Source organism: Lissotriton vulgaris, chromosome 9, assembly GCF_964263255.1.
Source record: "Lissotriton vulgaris chromosome 9, aLisVul1.2, whole genome shotgun sequence".
Taxonomy (NCBI): domain Eukaryota; kingdom Metazoa; phylum Chordata; class Amphibia; order Caudata; family Salamandridae; genus Lissotriton; species Lissotriton vulgaris.
Window position 1 is genome coordinate 541,601,892 of NC_141697.1, and position 17,813 is coordinate 541,619,704.

At 43.7% G+C, this 17,813-nt stretch overlaps 13 non-coding genes across 13 annotated transcripts; all 13 read right to left on the reverse strand.

The window, feature by feature from the left end:
- Nucleotides 1–131: 131 nt before the first annotated feature.
- On the reverse strand, nucleotides 132–203 carry TRNAG-CCC (transfer RNA glycine (anticodon CCC)). Its single transcript has one exon. It is a non-coding gene; the product is annotated as a tRNA-Gly (tRNA).
- Nucleotides 204–1,736: 1,533 nt separating this feature from the next.
- Nucleotides 1,737–1,808, reverse strand: TRNAG-UCC (transfer RNA glycine (anticodon UCC)). The gene has a single exon. It is a non-coding gene; the product is annotated as a tRNA-Gly (tRNA).
- Nucleotides 1,809–3,321: 1,513 nt separating this feature from the next.
- On the reverse strand, nucleotides 3,322–3,393 carry TRNAG-CCC (transfer RNA glycine (anticodon CCC)). Its single transcript has one exon. It is a non-coding gene; the product is annotated as a tRNA-Gly (tRNA).
- A 1,533-nt stretch (nucleotides 3,394–4,926) lies between these two features.
- Nucleotides 4,927–4,998, reverse strand: TRNAG-UCC (transfer RNA glycine (anticodon UCC)). Its single transcript has one exon. It is a non-coding gene; the product is annotated as a tRNA-Gly (tRNA).
- A 1,512-nt stretch (nucleotides 4,999–6,510) lies between these two features.
- TRNAG-CCC (transfer RNA glycine (anticodon CCC)) lies at nucleotides 6,511–6,582 on the reverse strand. Its single transcript has one exon. It is a non-coding gene; the product is annotated as a tRNA-Gly (tRNA).
- A 1,533-nt stretch (nucleotides 6,583–8,115) lies between these two features.
- Nucleotides 8,116–8,187, reverse strand: TRNAG-UCC (transfer RNA glycine (anticodon UCC)). The gene has a single exon. It is a non-coding gene; the product is annotated as a tRNA-Gly (tRNA).
- Nucleotides 8,188–9,701: 1,514 nt separating this feature from the next.
- Nucleotides 9,702–9,773, reverse strand: TRNAG-CCC (transfer RNA glycine (anticodon CCC)). Its single transcript has one exon. It is a non-coding gene; the product is annotated as a tRNA-Gly (tRNA).
- A 1,533-nt stretch (nucleotides 9,774–11,306) lies between these two features.
- On the reverse strand, nucleotides 11,307–11,378 carry TRNAG-UCC (transfer RNA glycine (anticodon UCC)). Its single transcript has one exon. It is a non-coding gene; the product is annotated as a tRNA-Gly (tRNA).
- A 1,522-nt stretch (nucleotides 11,379–12,900) lies between these two features.
- TRNAG-CCC (transfer RNA glycine (anticodon CCC)) lies at nucleotides 12,901–12,972 on the reverse strand. Its single transcript has one exon. It is a non-coding gene; the product is annotated as a tRNA-Gly (tRNA).
- Nucleotides 12,973–14,505: 1,533 nt separating this feature from the next.
- Nucleotides 14,506–14,577, reverse strand: TRNAG-UCC (transfer RNA glycine (anticodon UCC)). The gene has a single exon. It is a non-coding gene; the product is annotated as a tRNA-Gly (tRNA).
- A 547-nt stretch (nucleotides 14,578–15,124) lies between these two features.
- Nucleotides 15,125–15,196, reverse strand: TRNAM-CAU (transfer RNA methionine (anticodon CAU)). The gene has a single exon. It is a non-coding gene; the product is annotated as a tRNA-Met (tRNA).
- An 892-nt stretch (nucleotides 15,197–16,088) lies between these two features.
- TRNAG-CCC (transfer RNA glycine (anticodon CCC)) lies at nucleotides 16,089–16,160 on the reverse strand. Its single transcript has one exon. It is a non-coding gene; the product is annotated as a tRNA-Gly (tRNA).
- A 1,533-nt stretch (nucleotides 16,161–17,693) lies between these two features.
- On the reverse strand, nucleotides 17,694–17,765 carry TRNAG-UCC (transfer RNA glycine (anticodon UCC)). Its single transcript has one exon. It is a non-coding gene; the product is annotated as a tRNA-Gly (tRNA).
- Between the last annotated feature and the right edge of the window lie 48 nt (nucleotides 17,766–17,813).

Below are 17,813 nucleotides of genomic sequence, written 5' to 3' on the forward strand. Positions count from 1 at the left end.
GATTGAGATGTTTGCCCACGTATTTGTTTATCTTTTTTATATATGGCTGATTAATCTGTTCGTGAAATTTCCATTTTGTGACATGTTGCATTACAATATATCCTGCTTGCAGAATATATAAGTATTTTCAGTGCGTTGGCCGGGAATCGAACCCGGGTCAACTGCTTGGGAAGCAGCTATGCTCACCACTATACCACCAACGCCCTCTGATGTGTTAGCTCTCGGTTCTAAATATTACGTTGCAGAAATCAATGACTATCTTGCACCAGCTTCAATGGTGCATTTGGTTTAGATACCAACATGAGAAGCAGTAGAACGTTTTTTGCAGAGGGTAAGGAACTGGGGATTGAAACCAAGGACAAAGTTGTGCAGAAGAGAAGAAATGAAAAGCAACAGTACAAATAGTAGAAATGAGCATATATAGGCAGCATGGGAAGCAAAGCAGGGAAGAGAAAGAGAACATTCCATGAAATGCCCAGGAGATAGATAAGAGCAGAACAAAAAGGGAAGAATGAAATTCAAAGCATGCCCAGAAAGTTGTGTGAAGCTCCCACCAGTCAGTCATTTATGGTTATAATTGTGTGTCTTTACTTTCAAAGTACAGGGTTGTACCTTTCACGATCACTCTTGTATTACACAGACACGAATAGTTGAGAAGTCTTTTCTCACATAGCTGGCACAAGCTTGCACTTTTCCTTTCTGGCTATGTGGAAATGACAGCTTGGTCCTTGGAAGGAAAATCAAGCAAAATTAGCAGAGGATGGTTTCGATCCATCGACCTCTGGGTTATGGGCCCAGCACGCTTCCGCTGCGCCACTCTGCTCCTTTGTGAAAGTGTTCTCTTTATGCAGATGAGGAGGCATTCAGAGAAGTGACGTGGGATTGGTCGGGCTCTCACCTCATTTGCCTAAGTATATCGCAAGGCATGCTGGGTGCAGAAAATCTTTATCTTCCCCTCTCACAATCAGTCACAACTGAAAGTCCAGACCCTCTTAGGCACTAGCCGTTTCAGGCCTTTAACAAGACAACAGCTCTCCGACGCTCTCTGTCTCTCTCTCTCTCTGTGATCCTAGTGCTTGCATGCTCAGTATTTGGCTTTTCCTGGGAGCCAGAGATCTACCCGGTGAGGGCTTGCCGGTATAAGGCTTTAGAGCGTTTGGGAGCGTTCGGTACATGAGAGGACGTTGGACTGGAAGCTATGCAAATTTGAAGCATCCAAACTTCCTGCTGCAGTCGGAGGCTCTTTCCATGGACATCTGCCTTTTGGATTCCTCTAAACTTGCCCTCTGATGAAACATTTTGTGAGCTGCAGTTACCTCCGACGGCTACAAGGTGGTGCTACATTCAGGTGAGGGCACAAGTATGCACAAAATGTTGGGGACTTTTGCCAGATTTATTGCTGGATCTTGCATATTTTTTTCAGAGGCTAAATATTGCCTAGGAAATGCTTTTTAACATAGAGATGCTGGAGTTAAAATGTCTGGTTGGGCCTCAGCCCTTTCATTGTCTGCCCACTGTAACATATTTTTTTACCACTACATGTGAGTGGTGACTCTGCTTTATGAAACTTATCATATATTAGGACAATGAATATAGCAGAAGGGGCGATCGAAATGCTTGCCTACATATTTGTTTATTTTTTATATAATGGCTGATTAACCTCTTAATTATATTACCATTTTGTGAAATGTTGCTTTAAAATATATCCTGCTTGCAGAATATATAAGTATTTGTACTGCGTTGGCCGGGAATCGAACCCGGGTCAACTGCTTGGAAGGCAGCTATGCTCACCACTATACCACCAACGCCCTCTGAACTTTGCGCTCTCGGTTCTAAACATTAGGACCCTGAGTTCAATGACTATCATGCACCAGCTTCAATGGTGCATTTGGTTTAGATACCAACATGAAAAGCAATAGAAAGTTTTTGTAGAGGGTAAGGAACTGGGATTGAAACCAAGGACAAAGCTGTGCAGAAGAGAAGAATGGAAAGCAGCAATACAAATAATAGATATGAACACATAGAGGCAGCATGGGAAGCAAAGCAGGGAAGAGAAATAGAGAACATTCCATGAAATGCCCAGGAGATAGATAAGAGCAGAACAAAAAAGGGAAGAATGAAATTCAAAGCCTCCACATAAAAGTGTTTGAAGGTCCCACCAGTCATTCATGCTTATTATTGTGTGCCTTTACTTTCAAAGTACAGTGTGGAGCCTTTGACGATCCCTCTCTTGTATTTCAGCAGACACAGATAGTTGAGAAGTCTTTTCTCACATAGCTGGCACAAGCTTGCGCTTTTCCTTGCTGGTAGCGTGGAAATGACAGCTTGGTCCTTGGAAGTAAAATCAAGCAAAATTAGCAGAGGATGGTTTCGATCCATCGACCTCTGGGTTATGGGCCCAGCACGCTTCCGCTGCGCCACTCTGCTCCGTTGTGAAAGTGTTCTTTTTATGCAGATAAGGAGCATTAGGCAGAGTAGCATGGGATTGGTCTGGCTCTCACCTCATTTGCATAAGTATATCCCAAGGCATGCTGGGTGCAGAAAAACTTCATCTTCCCCTCTCACAATCAGTCATAACTGAAAGTCAGACACTCTTAGGCACTAGCCGTTTCAGGCCTTTATCAAGACAGTAGCTCTTGAACCATCTCTCTCTCGCTCTGTGATCCTAGCACTAGCATGCTCAGGATTTGGCTTTACCTTGGAGCCAGAGATATACCCGGTGAGGGCTTGCCCGGTGTGAGGCTTTTGAGCGTTTGGGAGCGTTGTGGACGTTGGACAGGAAACTATGCGAATATGAAGCCTCCAACATTCCTGCTTCAGTGAGTGGTTCTTTCCATGGACATCTGACTCTTGGATTCCTCTCAACTTGCCTTCTGATAAAACATTTTGTGAGCAGCAGTTTCCTTCGACAGCTACAAGGTGGCGCTACATTCAGGTGAGAGCACAAGTATGCACAAAATGTTAGGGACTTTTGCCAGATTTATCGGTGGATCTTGCATATTTTTTTCAGAGGCTAGATATTGCCTAGAAATGCTTTTTAACATAGAGATGCTGGAGTTACAATGTCTGGTCGGGCCTCAGCCCTTCCATTGTTTGCCCACTGTAACAAATTTATTACCAGCACATGTGTGTTGTGACTCTGCTTTATGAAACTTATCATATATTAGGACAATGTATGTAGCAGAAGGTGCGATTGAGATGTTTGCCCACGTATTTGTTTATTTTTTTATATATGGCTGATTAATCTGTTCGTGAAATTTCCATTTTGTGACATGTTGCATTACAATATATCCTGCTTGCAGAATATATAAGTATTTTCAGTGCGTTGGCCGGGAATCGAACCCGGGTCAACTGCTTGGGAAGCAGCTATGCTCACCACTATACCACCAACGCCCTCTGATGTGTTAGCTCTCGGTTCTAAATATTACGTTGCAGAAATCAATGACTATCTTGCACCAGCTTCAATGGTGCATTTGGTTTAGATACCAACATGAGAAGCAGTAGAACGTTTTTTGCAGAGGGTAAGGAACTGGGGATTGAAACCAAGGACAAAGTTGTGCAGAAGAGAAGAAATGAAAAGCAACAGTACAAATAGTAGAAATGAGCATATATAGGCAGCATGGGAAGCAAAGCAGGGAAGAGAAAGAGAACATTCCATGAAATGCCCAGGAGATAGATAAGAGCAGAACAAAAAGGGAAGAATGAAATTCAAAGCATGCCCAGAAAGTTGTGTGAAGCTCCCACCAGTCAGTCATTTATGGTTATAATTGTGTGTCTTTACTTTCAAAGTACAGGGTTGTACCTTTCACGATCACTCTTGTATTACACAGACACGAATAGTTGAGAAGTCTTTTCTCACATAGCTGGCACAAGCTTGCACTTTTCCTTTCTGGCTATGTGGAAATGACAGCTTGGTCCTTGGAAGGAAAATCAAGCAAAATTAGCAGAGGATGGTTTCGATCCATCGACCTCTGGGTTATGGGCCCAGCACGCTTCCGCTGCGCCACTCTGCTCCTTTGTGAAAGTGTTCTCTTTATGCAGATGAGGAGGCATTCAGAGAAGTGACGTGGGATTGGTCGGGCTCTCACCTCATTTGCCTAAGTATATCGCAAGGCATGCTGGGTGCAGAAAATCTTTATCTTCCCCTCTCACAATCAGTCACAACTGAAAGTCCAGACCCTCTTAGGCACTAGCCGTTTCAGGCCTTTAACAAGACAACAGCTCTCCGACGCTCTCTGTCTCTCTCTCTCTCTGTGATCCTAGTGCTTGCATGCTCAGTATTTGGCTTTTCCTGGGAGCCAGAGATCTACCCGGTGAGGGCTTGCCGGTATAAGGCTTTAGAGCGTTTGGGAGCGTTCGGTACATGAGAGGACGTTGGACTGGAAGCTATGCAAATTTGAAGCATCCAAACTTCCTGCTGCAGTCGGAGGCTCTTTCCATGGACATCTGCCTTTTGGATTCCTCTAAACTTGCCCTCTGATGAAACATTTTGTGAGCTGCAGTTACCTCCGACGGCTACAAGGTGGTGCTACATTCAGGTGAGGGCACAAGTATGCACAAAATGTTGGGGACTTTTGCCAGATTTATTGCTGGACCTTGCATATTTTTTTCAGAGGCTAAATATTGCCTAGGAAATGCTTTTTAACATAGAGATGCTGGAGTTAAAATGTCTGGTCGGGCCTCAGCCCTTTCATTGTCTGCCCACTGTAACATATTTTTTTACCAGTACATGTGAGTGGTGACTCTGCTTTATGAAACTTATCATATATTAGGACAATGAATATAGCAGAAGGGGCGATCGAAATGCTTGCCTACATATTTGTTTATTTTTTATATAATGGCTGATTAACCTCTTAATTATATTACCATTTTGTGAAATGTTGCTTTAAAATATATCCTGCTTGCAGAATATATAAGTATTTGTACTGCGTTGGCCGGGAATCGAACCCGGGTCAACTGCTTGGAAGGCAGCTATGCTCACCACTATACCACCAACGCCCTCTGATCTTTGCGCTCTCGGTTCTAAACATTAGGACCCTGAGTTCAATGACTATCATGCACCAGCTTCAATGGTGCATTTGGTTTAGATACCAACATGAAAAGCAATAGAAAGTTTTTGTAGAGGGTAAGGAACTGGGATTGAAACTAAGGACAAAGCTGTGCAGAAGAGAAGAATGGAAAGCAGCAATACAAATAATAGATATGAACACATAGAGGCAGCATGGGAAGCAAAGCAGGGAAGAGAAATAGAGAACATTCCATGAAATGCCCAGGAGATAGATAAGAGCAGAACAAAAAAGGGAAGAATGAAATTCAAAGCCTCCACATAAAAGTGTTTGAAGGTCCCACCAGTCATTCATGCTTATTATTGTGTGCCTTTACTTTCAAAGTACAGTGTGGAGCTTTTGACGATCCCTCTCTTGTATTTCAGCAGACACAGATAGTTGAGAAGTCTTTTCTCACATAGCTGGCACAAGCTTGCGCTTTTCCTTGCTGGTAGCGTGGAAATGACAGCTTGGTCCTTGGAAGTAAAATCAAGCAAAATTAGCAGAGGATGGTTTCGATCCATCGACCTCTGGGTTATGGGCCCAGCACGCTTCCGCTGCGCCACTCTGCTCCGTTGTGAAAGTGTTCTTTTTATGCAGATAAGGAGCATTAGGCAGAGTAGCATGGGATTGGTCTGGCTCTCACCTCATTTGCATAAGTATATCCCAAGGCATGCTGGGTGCAGAAAAACTTCATATTCCCCTCTCACAATCAGTCATAACTGAAAGTCAGACACTCTTAGGCACTAGCCGTTTCAGGCCTTTATCAAGACAGTAGCTCTTGAACCATCTCTCTCTCGCTCTGTGATCCTAGCACTAGCATGCTCAGGATTTGGCTTTACCTTGGAGCCAGAGATATACCCGGTGAGGGCTTGCCCGGTGTGAGGCTTTTGAGCGTTTGGGAGCGTTGTGGACGTTGGACAGGAAACTATGCGAATATGAAGCCTCCAACATTCCTGCTTCAGTGAGTGGTTCTTTCCATGGACATCTGACTCTTGGATTCCTCTCAACTTGCCTTCTGATAAAACATTTTGTGAGCAGCAGTTTCCTTCGACAGCTACAAGGTGGCGCTACATTCAGGTGAGAGCACAAGTATGCACAAAATGTTAGGGACTTTTGCCAGATTTATCGGTGGATCTTGCATATTTTTTCAGAGGCTAGATATTGCCTAGAAATGCTTTTTAACATAGAGATGCTGGAGTTACAATGTCTGGTCGGGCCTCAGCCCTTCCATTGTTTGCCCACTGTAACAAATTTATTACCAGCACAAGTGTGTTGTGACTCTGCTTTATGAAACTTATCATATATTAGGACAATGTATGTAGCAGAAGGTGCGATTGAGATGTTTGCCCACGTATTTGTTTATTTTTTTATATATGGCTGATTAATCTGTTCGTGAAATTTCCATTTTGTGACATGTTGCATTACAATATATCCTGCTTGCAGAATATATAAGTATTTTCAGTGCGTTGGCCGGGAATCGAACCCGGGTCAACTGCTTGGGAAGCAGCTATGCTCACCACTATACCACCAACGCCCTCTGATGTGTTAGCTCTCGGTTCTAAATATTACGTTGCAGAAATCAATGACTATCTTGCACCAGCTTCAATGGTGCATTTGGTTTAGATACCAACATGAGAAGCAGTAGAACGTTTTTTGCAGAGGGTAAGGAACTGGGGATTGAAACCAAGGACAAAGTTGTGCAGAAGAGAAGAAATGAAAAGCAACAGTACAAATAGTAGAAATGAGCATATATAGGCAGCATGGGAAGCAAAGCAGGGAAGAGAAAGAGAACATTCCATGAAATGCCCAGGAGATAGATAAGAGCAGAACAAAAAGGGAAGAATGAAATTCAAAGCATGCCCAGAAAGTTGTGTGAAGCTCCCACCAGTCAGTCATTTATGGTTATAATTGTGTGTCTTTACTTTCAAAGTACAGGGTTGTACCTTTCACGATCACTCTTGTATTACACAGACACGAATAGTTGAGAAGTCTTTTCTCACATAGCTGGCACAAGCTTGCACTTTTCCTTTCTGGCTATGTGGAAATGACAGCTTGGTCCTTGGAAGGAAAATCAAGCAAAATTAGCAGAGGATGGTTTCGATCCATCGACCTCTGGGTTATGGGCCCAGCACGCTTCCGCTGCGCCACTCTGCTCCTTTGTGAAAGTGTTCTCTTTATGCAGATGAGGAGGCATTCAGAGAAGTGACGTGGGATTGGTCGGGCTCTCACCTCATTTGCCTAAGTATATCGCAAGGCATGCTGGGTGCAGAAAATCTTTATCTTCCCCTCTCACAATCAGTCACAACTGAAAGTCCAGACCCTCTTAGGCACTAGCCGTTTCAGGCCTTTAACAAGACAACAGCTCTCCGACGCTCTCTGTCTCTCTCTCTCTCTGTGATCCTAGTGCTTGCATGCTCAGTATTTGGCTTTTCCTGGGAGCCAGAGATCTACCCGGTGAGGGCTTGCCGGTATAAGGCTTTAGAGCGTTTGGGAGCGTTCGGTACATGAGAGGACGTTGGACTGGAAGCTATGCAAATTTGAAGCATCCAAACTTCCTGCTGCAGTCGGAGGCTCTTTCCATGGACATCTGCCTTTTGGATTCCTCTAAACTTGCCCTCTGATGAAACATTTTGTGAGCTGCAGTTACCTCCGACGGCTACAAGGTGGTGCTACATTCAGGTGAGGGCACAAGTATGCACAAAATGTTGGGGACTTTTGCCAGATTTATTGCTGGATCTTGCATATTTTTTTCAGAGGCTAAATATTGCCTAGGAAATGCTTTTTAACATAGAGATGCTGGAGTTAAAATGTCTGGTTGGGCCTCAGCCCTTTCATTGTCTGCCCACTGTAACATATTTTTTTACCACTACATGTGAGTGGTGACTCTGCTTTATGAAACTTATCATATATTAGGACAATGAATATAGCAGAAGGGGCGATCGAAATGCTTGCCTACATATTTGTTTATTTTTTATATAATGGCTGATTAACCTCTTAATTATATTACCATTTTGTGAAATGTTGCTTTAAAATATATCCTGCTTGCAGAATATATAAGTATTTGTACTGCGTTGGCCGGGAATCGAACCCGGGTCAACTGCTTGGAAGGCAGCTATGCTCACCACTATACCACCAACGCCCTCTGATCTTTGCGCTCTCGGTTCTAAACATTAGGACCCTGAGTTCAATGACTATCATGCACCAGCTTCAATGGTGCATTTGGTTTAGATACCAACATGAAAAGCAATAGAAAGTTTTTGTAGAGGGTAAGGAACTGGGATTGAAACCAAGGACAAAGCTGTGCAGAAGAGAAGAATGGAAAGCAGCAATACAAATAATAGATATGAACACATAGAGGCAGCATGGGAAGCAAAGCAGGGAAGAGAAATAGAGAACATTCCATGAAATGCCCAGGAGATAGATAAGAGCAGAACAAAAAAGGGAAGAATGAAATTCAAAGCCTCCACATAAAAGTGTTTGAAGGTCCCACCAGTCATTCATGCTTATTATTGTGTGCCTTTACTTTCAAAGTACAGTGTGGAGCCTTTGACGATCCCTCTCTTGTATTTCAGCAGACACAGATAGTTGAGAAGTCTTTTCTCACATAGCTGGCACAAGCTTGCGCTTTTCCTTGCTGGTAGCGTGGAAATGACAGCTTGGTCCTTGGAAGTAAAATCAAGCAAAATTAGCAGAGGATGGTTTCGATCCATCGACCTCTGGGTTATGGGCCCAGCACGCTTCCGCTGCGCCACTCTGCTCCGTTGTGAAAGTGTTCTTTTTATGCAGATAAGGAGCATTAGGCAGAGTAGCATGGGATTGGTCTGGCTCTCACCTCATTTGCATAAGTATATCCCAAGGCATGCTGGGTGCAGAAAAACTTCATCTTCCCCTCTCACAATCAGTCATAACTGAAAGTCAGACACTCTTAGGCACTAGCCGTTTCAGGCCTTTATCAAGACAGTAGCTCTTGAACCATCTCTCTCTCGCTCTGTGATCCTAGCACTAGCATGCTCAGGATTTGGCTTTACCTTGGAGCCAGAGATATACCCGGTGAGGGCTTGCCCGGTGTGAGGCTTTTGAGCGTTTGGGAGCGTTGTGGACGTTGGACAGGAAACTATGCGAATATGAAGCCTCCAACATTCCTGCTTCAGTGAGTGGTTCTTTCCATGGACATCTGACTCTTGGATTCCTCTCAACTTGCCTTCTGATAAAACATTTTGTGAGCAGCAGTTTCCTTCGACAGCTACAAGGTGGCGCTACATTCAGGTGAGAGCACAAGTATGCACAAAATGTTAGGGACTTTTGCCAGATTTATCGGTGGATCTTGCATATTTTTTTCAGAGGCTAGATATTGCCTAGAAATGCTTTTTAACATAGAGATGCTGGAGTTACAATGTCTGGTCGGGCCTCAGCCCTTCCATTGTTTGCCCACTGTAACAAATTTATTACCAGCACATGTGTGTTGTGACTCTGCTTTATGAAACTTATCATATATTAGGACAATGTATGTAGCAGAAGGTGCGATTGAGATGTTTGCCCACGTATTTGTTTATTTTTTTTATATATGGCTGATTAATCTGTTCGTGAAATTTCCATTTTGTGACATGTTGCATTACAATATATCCTGCTTGCAGAATATATAAGTATTTTCAGTGCGTTGGCCGGGAATCGAACCCGGGTCAACTGCTTGGGAAGCAGCTATGCTCACCACTATACCACCAACGCCCTCTGATGTGTTAGCTCTCGGTTCTAAATATTACGTTGCAGAAATCAATGACTATCTTGCACCAGCTTCAATGGTGCATTTGGTTTAGATACCAACATGAGAAGCAGTAGAACGTTTTTTGCAGAGGGTAAGGAACTGGGGATTGAAACCAAGGACAAAGTTGTGCAGAAGAGAAGAAATGAAAAGCAACAGTACAAATAGTAGAAATGAGCATATATAGGCAGCATGGGAAGCAAAGCAGGGAAGAGAAAGAGAACATTCCATGAAATGCCCAGGAGATAGATAAGAGCAGAACAAAAAGGGAAGAATGAAATTCAAAGCATGCCCAGAAAGTTGTGTGAAGCTCCCACCAGTCAGTCATTTATGGTTATAATTGTGTGTCTTTACTTTCAAAGTACAGGGTTGTACCTTTCACGATCACTCTTGTATTACACAGACACGAATAGTTGAGAAGTCTTTTCTCACATAGCTGGCACAAGCTTGCACTTTTCCTTTCTGGCTATGTGGAAATGACAGCTTGGTCCTTGGAAGGAAAATCAAGCAAAATTAGCAGAGGATGGTTTCGATCCATCGACCTCTGGGTTATGGGCCCAGCACGCTTCCGCTGCGCCACTCTGCTCCTTTGTGAAAGTGTTCTCTTTATGCAGATGAGGAGGCATTCAGAGAAGTGACGTGGGATTGGTCGGGCTCTCACCTCATTTGCCTAAGTATATCGCAAGGCATGCTGGGTGCAGAAAATCTTTATCTTCCCCTCTCACAATCAGTCACAACTGAAAGTCCAGACCCTCTTAGGCACTAGCCGTTTCAGGCCTTTAACAAGACAACAGCTCTCCGACGCTCTCTGTCTCTCTCTCTCTCTGTGATCCTAGTGCTTGCATGCTCAGTATTTGGCTTTTCCTGGGAGCCAGAGATCTACCCGGTGAGGGCTTGCCGGTATAAGGCTTTAGAGCGTTTGGGAGCGTTCGGTACATGAGAGGACGTTGGACTGGAAGCTATGCAAATTTGAAGCATCCAAACTTCCTGCTGCAGTCGGAGGCTCTTTCCATGGACATCTGCCTTTTGGATTCCTCTAAACTTGCCCTCTGATGAAACATTTTGTGAGCTGCAGTTACCTCCGACGGCTACAAGGTGGTGCTACATTCAGGTGAGGGCACAAGTATGCACAAAATGTTGGGGACTTTTGCCAGATTTATTGCTGGACCTTGCATATTTTTTTCAGAGGCTAAATATTGCCTAGGAAATGCTTTTTAACATAGAGATGCTGGAGTTAAAATGTCTGGTCGGGCCTCAGCCCTTTCATTGTCTGCCCACTGTAACATATTTTTTTACCAGTACATGTGAGTGGTGACTCTGCTTTATGAAACTTATCATATATTAGGACAATGAATATAGCAGAAGGGGCGATCGAAATGCTTGCCTACATATTTGTTTATTTTTTATATAATGGCTGATTAACCTCTTAATTATATTACCATTTTGTGAAATGTTGCTTTAAAATATATCCTGCTTGCAGAATATATAAGTATTTGTACTGCGTTGGCCGGGAATCGAACCCGGGTCAACTGCTTGGAAGGCAGCTATGCTCACCACTATACCACCAACGCCCTCTGATCTTTGTGCTCTCGGTTCTAAACATTAGGACCCTGAGTTCAATGACTATCATGCACCAGCTTCAATGGTGCATTTGGTTTAGATACCAACATGAAAAGCAATAGAAAGTTTTTGTAGAGGGTAAGGAACTGGGATTGAAACCAAGGACAAAGCTGTGCAGAAGAGAAGAATGGAAAGCAGCAATACAAATAATAGATATGAACACATAGAGGCAGCATGGGAAGCAAAGCAGGGAAGAGAAATAGAGAACATTCCATGAAATGCCCAGGAGATAGATAAGAGCAGAACAAAAAAGGGAAGAATGAAATTCAAAGCCTCCACATAAAAGTGTTTGAAGGTCCCACCAGTCATTCATGCTTATTATTGTGTGCCTTTACTTTCAAAGTACAGTGTGGAGCTTTTGACGATCCCTCTCTTGTATTTCAGCAGACACAGATAGTTGAGAAGTCTTTTCTCACATAGCTGGCACAAGCTTGCGCTTTTCCTTGCTGGTAGCGTGGAAATGACAGCTTGGTCCTTGGAAGTAAAATCAAGCAAAATTAGCAGAGGATGGTTTCGATCCATCGACCTCTGGGTTATGGGCCCAGCACGCTTCCGCTGCGCCACTCTGCTCCGTTGTGAAAGTGTTCTTTTTATGCAGATAAGGAGCATTAGGCAGAGTAGCATGGGATTGGTCTGGCTCTCACCTCATTTGCATAAGTATATCCCAAGGCATGCTGGGTGCAGAAAAACTTCATCTTCCCCTCTCACAATCAGTCATAACTGAAAGTCAGACACTCTTAGGCACTAGCCGTTTCAGGCCTTTATCAAGACAGTAGCTCTTGAACCATCTCTCTCTCGCTCTGTGATCCTAGCACTAGCATGCTCAGGATTTGGCTTTACCTTGGAGCCAGAGATATACCCGGTGAGGGCTTGCCCGGTGTGAGGCTTTTGAGCGTTTGGGAGCGTTCGGGACGTGAGTGGACGTTGGACAGGAAACTATGCGAATATGAAGCCTCCAACATTCCTGCTTCAGTGAGTGGTTCTTTCCATGGACATCTGACTCTTGGATTCCTCTCAACTTGCCTTCTGATAAAACATTTTGTGAGCAGCAGTTTCCTTCGACAGCTACAAGGTGGCGCTACATTCAGGTGAGAGCACAAGTATGCACAAAATGTTAGGGACTTTTGCCAGATTTATCGGTGGATCTTGCATATTTTTTCAGAGGCTAGATATTGCCTAGAAATGCTTTTTAACATAGAGATGCTGGAGTTACAATGTCTGGTCGGGCCTCAGCCCTTCCATTGTTTGCCCACTGTAACAAATTTATTACCAGCACATGTGTGTTGTGACTCTGCTTTATGAAACTTATCATATATTAGGACAATGTATGTAGCAGAAGGTGCGATTGAGATGTTTGCCCACGTATTTGTTTATTTTTTTATATATGGCTGATTAATCTGTTCGTGAAATTTCCATTTTGTGACATGTTGCATTACAATATATCCTGCTTGCAGAATATATAAGTATTTTCAGTGCGTTGGCCGGGAATCGAACCCGGGTCAACTGCTTGGGAAGCAGCTATGCTCACCACTATACCACCAACGCCCTCTGATGTGTTAGCTCTCGGTTCTAAATATTACGTTGCAGAAATCAATGACTATCTTGCACCAGCTTCAATGGTGCATTTGGTTTAGATACCAACATGAGAAGCAGTAGAACGTTTTTTGCGGAGGGTAAGGAACTGGGGATTGAAACCAAGGACAAAGTTGTGCAGAAGAGAAGAAATGAAAAGCAACAGTACAAATAGTAGAAATGAGCATATATAGGCAGCATGGGAAGCAAAGCAGGGAAGAGAAAGAGAACATTCCATGAAATGCCCAGGAGATAGATAAGAGCAGAACAAAAAGGGAAGAATGAAATTCAAAGCATGCCCAGAAAGTTGTGTGAAGCTCCCACCAGTCAGTCATTTATGGTTATAATTGTGTGTCTTTACTTTCAAAGTACAGGGTTGTACCTTTCACGATCACTCTTGTATTACACAGACACGAATAGTTGAGAAGTCTTTTCTCACATAGCTGGCACAAGCTTGCACTTTTCCTTTCTGGCTATGTGGAAATGACAGCTTGGTCCTTGGAAGGAAAATCAAGCAAAATTAGCAGAGGATGGTTTCGATCCATCGACCTCTGGGTTATGGGCCCAGCACGCTTCCGCTGCGCCACTCTGCTCCTTTGTGAAAGTGTTCTCTTTATGCAGATGAGGAGGCATTCAGAGAAGTGACGTGGGATTGGTCGGGCTCTCACCTCATTTGCCTAAGTATATCGCAAGGCATGCTGGGTGCAGAAAGTCTTTATCTTCCCCTCTCACAATCAGTCACAACTGAAAGTCCAGACCCTCTTAGGCACTAGCCGTTTCAGGCCTTTAACAAGACAACAGCTCTCCGACGCTCTCTGTCTCTCTCTCTCTCTGTGATCCTAGTGCTTGCATGCTCAGTATTTGGCTTTTCCTGGGAGCCAGAGATCTACCCGGTGAGGGCTTGCCGGTATAAGGCTTTAGAGCGTTTGGGAGCGTTCGGTACATGAGAGGACGTTGGACTGGAAGCTATGCAAATTTGAAGCATCCAAACTTCCTGCTGCAGTCGGAGGCTCTTTCCATGGACATCTGCCTTTTGGATTCCTCTAAACTTGCCCTCTGATGAAACATTTTGTGAGCTGCAGTTACCTCCGACGGCTACAAGGTGGTGCTACATTCAGGTGAGGGCACAAGTATGCACAAAATGTTGGGGACTTTTGCCAGATTTATTGCTGGATCTTGCATATTTTTTTCAGAGGCTAAATATTGCCTAGGAAATGCTTTTTAACATAGAGATGCTGGAGTTAAAATGTCTGGTTGGGCCTCAGCCCTTTCATTGTCTGCCCACTGTAACATATTTTTTTACCACTACATGTGAGTGGTGACACTGCTTTATGAAACTTATCATATATTAGGACAATGAATATAGCAGAAGGGGCGATCGAAATGCTTGCCTACATATTTGTTTATTTTTTATATAATGGCTGATTAACCTCTTAATTATATTACCATTTTGTGAAATGTTGCTTTAAAATATATCCTGCTTGCAGAATATATAAGTATTTGTATTGCGTTGGCCGGGAATCGAACCCGGGTCAACTGCTTGGAAGGCAGCTATGCTCACCACTATACCACCAACGCCCTCAGATCTTTGCGCTCTCGGTTCTAAACATTAGGACCCTGAGTTCAATGACTATCATGCACCAGCTTCAATGGTGCATTTGGTTTAGATACCAACATGAAAAGCAATAGAAAGTTTTTGTAGAAGGTAAGGAACTGGGATTGAAACCAAGGACAAAGCTGTGCAGAAGAGAAGAATGGAAAGCAGCAATACAAATAATAGATATGAACACATAGAGGCAGCATGGGAAGCAAAGCAGGGAAGAGAAATAGAGAACATTCCATGAAATGCCCAGGAGATAGATAAGAGCAGAACAAAAAAGGGAAGAATGAAATTCAAAGCCTCCACATAAAAGTGTTTGAAGGTCCCACCAGTCATTCATGCTTATTATTGTGTGCCTTTACTTTCAAAGTACAGTGTGGAGCTTTTGACGATCCCTCTCTTGTATTTCAGCAGACACAGATAGTTGAGAAGTCTTTTCTCACATAGCTGGCACAAGCTTGCGCTTTTCCTTGCTGGTAGCGTGGAAATGACAGCTTGGTCCTTGGAAGTAAAATCAAGCAAAATTAGCAGAGGATGGTTTCGAACCATCGACCTCTGGGTTATGGGCCCAGCACGCTTCCGCTGCGCCACTCTGCTCCGTTGTGAAAGTGTTCTTTTTATGCAGATAAGGAGCATTAGGCAGAGTAGCATGGGATTGGTCTGGCTCTCACCTCATTTGCATAAGTATATCCCAAGGCATGCTGGGTGCAGAAAAACTTCATCTTCCCCTCTCACAATCAGTCATAACTGAAAGTCAGACACTCTTAGGCACTAGCCGTTTCAGGCCTTTATCAAGACAGTAGCTCTTGAACCATCTCTCTCTCGCTCTGTGATCCTAGCACTAGCATGCTCAGGATTTGGCTTTACCTTGGAGCCAGAGATATACCCGGTGAGGGCTTGCCCGGTGTGAGGCTTTTGAGCGTTTGGGAGCGTTTGGACGTTGGACAGGAAACTATGCGAATATGAAGCCTCCAACATTCCTGCTTCAGTGAGTGGTTCTTTCCATGGACATCTGACTCTTGGATTCCTCTCAACTTGCCTTCTGATAAAACATTTTGTGAGCAGCAGTTTCCTTCGACAGCTACAAGGTGGCGCTACATTCAGGTGAGAGCACAAGTATGCACAAAATGTTAGGGACTTTTGCCAGATTTATCGGTGGATCTTGCATATTTTTTCAGAGGCTAGATATTGCCTAGAAATGCTTTTTAACATAGAGATGCTGGAGTTACAATGTCTGGTCGGGCCTCAGCCCTTCCATTGCTTGCCCACTGTAACAAATTTATTACCAGCACATGTGTGTTGTGACTCTGCTTTATGAAACTTATCATATATTAGGACAATGTATGTAGCAGAAGGTGCGATTGAGATGTTTGCCCACGTATTTGTTTATTTTTTTATATATGGCTGATTAATCTGTTCGTGAAATTTCCATTTTGTGACATGTTGCATTACAATATATCCTGCTTGCAGAATATATAAGTATTTTCAGTGCGTTGGCCGGGAATCGAACCCGGGTCAACTGCTTGGGAAGCAGCTATGCTCACCACTATACCACCAACGCCCTCTGATGTGTTAGCTCTCGGTTCTAAATATTACGTTGCAGAAATCAATGACTATCTTGCACCAGCTTCAATGGTGCATTTGGTTTAGATACCAACATGAGAAGCAGTAGAACGTTTTTTGCAGAGGGTAAGGAACTGGGGATTGAAACCAAGGACAAAGTTGTGCAGAAGAGAAGAAATGAAAAGCAACAGTACAAATAGTAGAAATGAGCATATATAGGCAGCATGGGAAGCAAAGCAGGGAAGAGAAAGAGAACATTCCATGAAATGCCCAGGAGATAGATAAGAGCAGAACAAAAAGGGAAGAATGAAATTCAAAGCATGCCCAGAAAGTTGTGTGAAGCTCCCACCAGTCAGTCATTTATGGTTATAATTGTGTGTCTTTACTTTCAAAGTACAGGGTTGTACCTTTCACGATCACTCTTGTATTACACAGACACGAATAGTTGAGAAGTCTTTTCTCACATAGCTGGCACAAGCTTGCACTTTTCCTTTCTGGCTATGTGGAAATGACAGCTTGGTCCTTGGAAGGAAAATCAAGCAAAATTAGCAGAGGATGGTTTCGATCCATCGACCTCTGGGTTATGGGCCCAGCACGCTTCCGCTGCGCCACTCTGCTCCTTTGTGAAAGTGTTCTCTTTATGCAGATGAGGAGGCATTCAGAGAAGTGACGTGGGATTGGTCGGGCTCTCACCTCATTTGCCTAAGTATATCGCAAGGCATGCTGGGTGCAGAAAATCTTTATCTTCCCCTCTCACAATCAGTCACAACTGAAAGTCCAGACCCTCTTAGGCACTAGCCGTTTCAGGCCTTTAACAAGACAACAGCTCTCCGACGCTCTCTGTCTCTCTCTCTCTCTGTGATCCTAGTGCTTGCATGCTCAGTATTTGGCTTTTCCTGGGAGCCAGAGATCTACCCGGTGAGGGCTTGCCGGTATAAGGCTTTAGAGCGTTTGGGAGCGTTCGGTACATGAGAGGACGTTGGACTGGAAGCTATGCAAATTTGAAGCATCCAAACTTCCTGCTGCAGTCGGAGGCTCTTTCCATGGACATCTGCCTTTTGGATTCCTCTAAACTTGCCCTCTGATGAAACATTTTGTGAGCTGCAGTTACCTCCGACGGCTACAAGGTGGTGCTACATTCAGGTGAGGGCACAAGTATGCACAAAATGTTGGGGACTTTTGCCAGATTTATTGCTGGACCTTGCATATTTTTTTCAGAGGCTAAATATTGCCTAGGAAATGCTTTTTAACATAGAGATGCTGGAGTTAAAATGTCTGGTCGGGCCTCAGCCCTTTCATTGTCTGCCCACTGTAACATATTTTTTTACCAGTACATGTGAGTGGTGACTCTGCTTTATGAAACTTATCATATATTAGGACAATGAATATAGCAGAAGGGGCGATCGAAATGCTTGCCTACATATTTGTTTATTTTTTATATAATGGCTGATTAACCTCTTAATTATATTACCATTTTGTGAAATGTTGCTTTAAAATATATCCTGCTTGCAGAATATATAAGTATTTGTACTGCGTTGGCCGGGAATCGAACCCGGGTCAACTGCTTGGAAGGCAGCTATGCTCACCACTATACCACCAACGCCCTCTGATCTTTGCGCTCTCGGTTCTAAACATTAGGACCCTGAGTTCA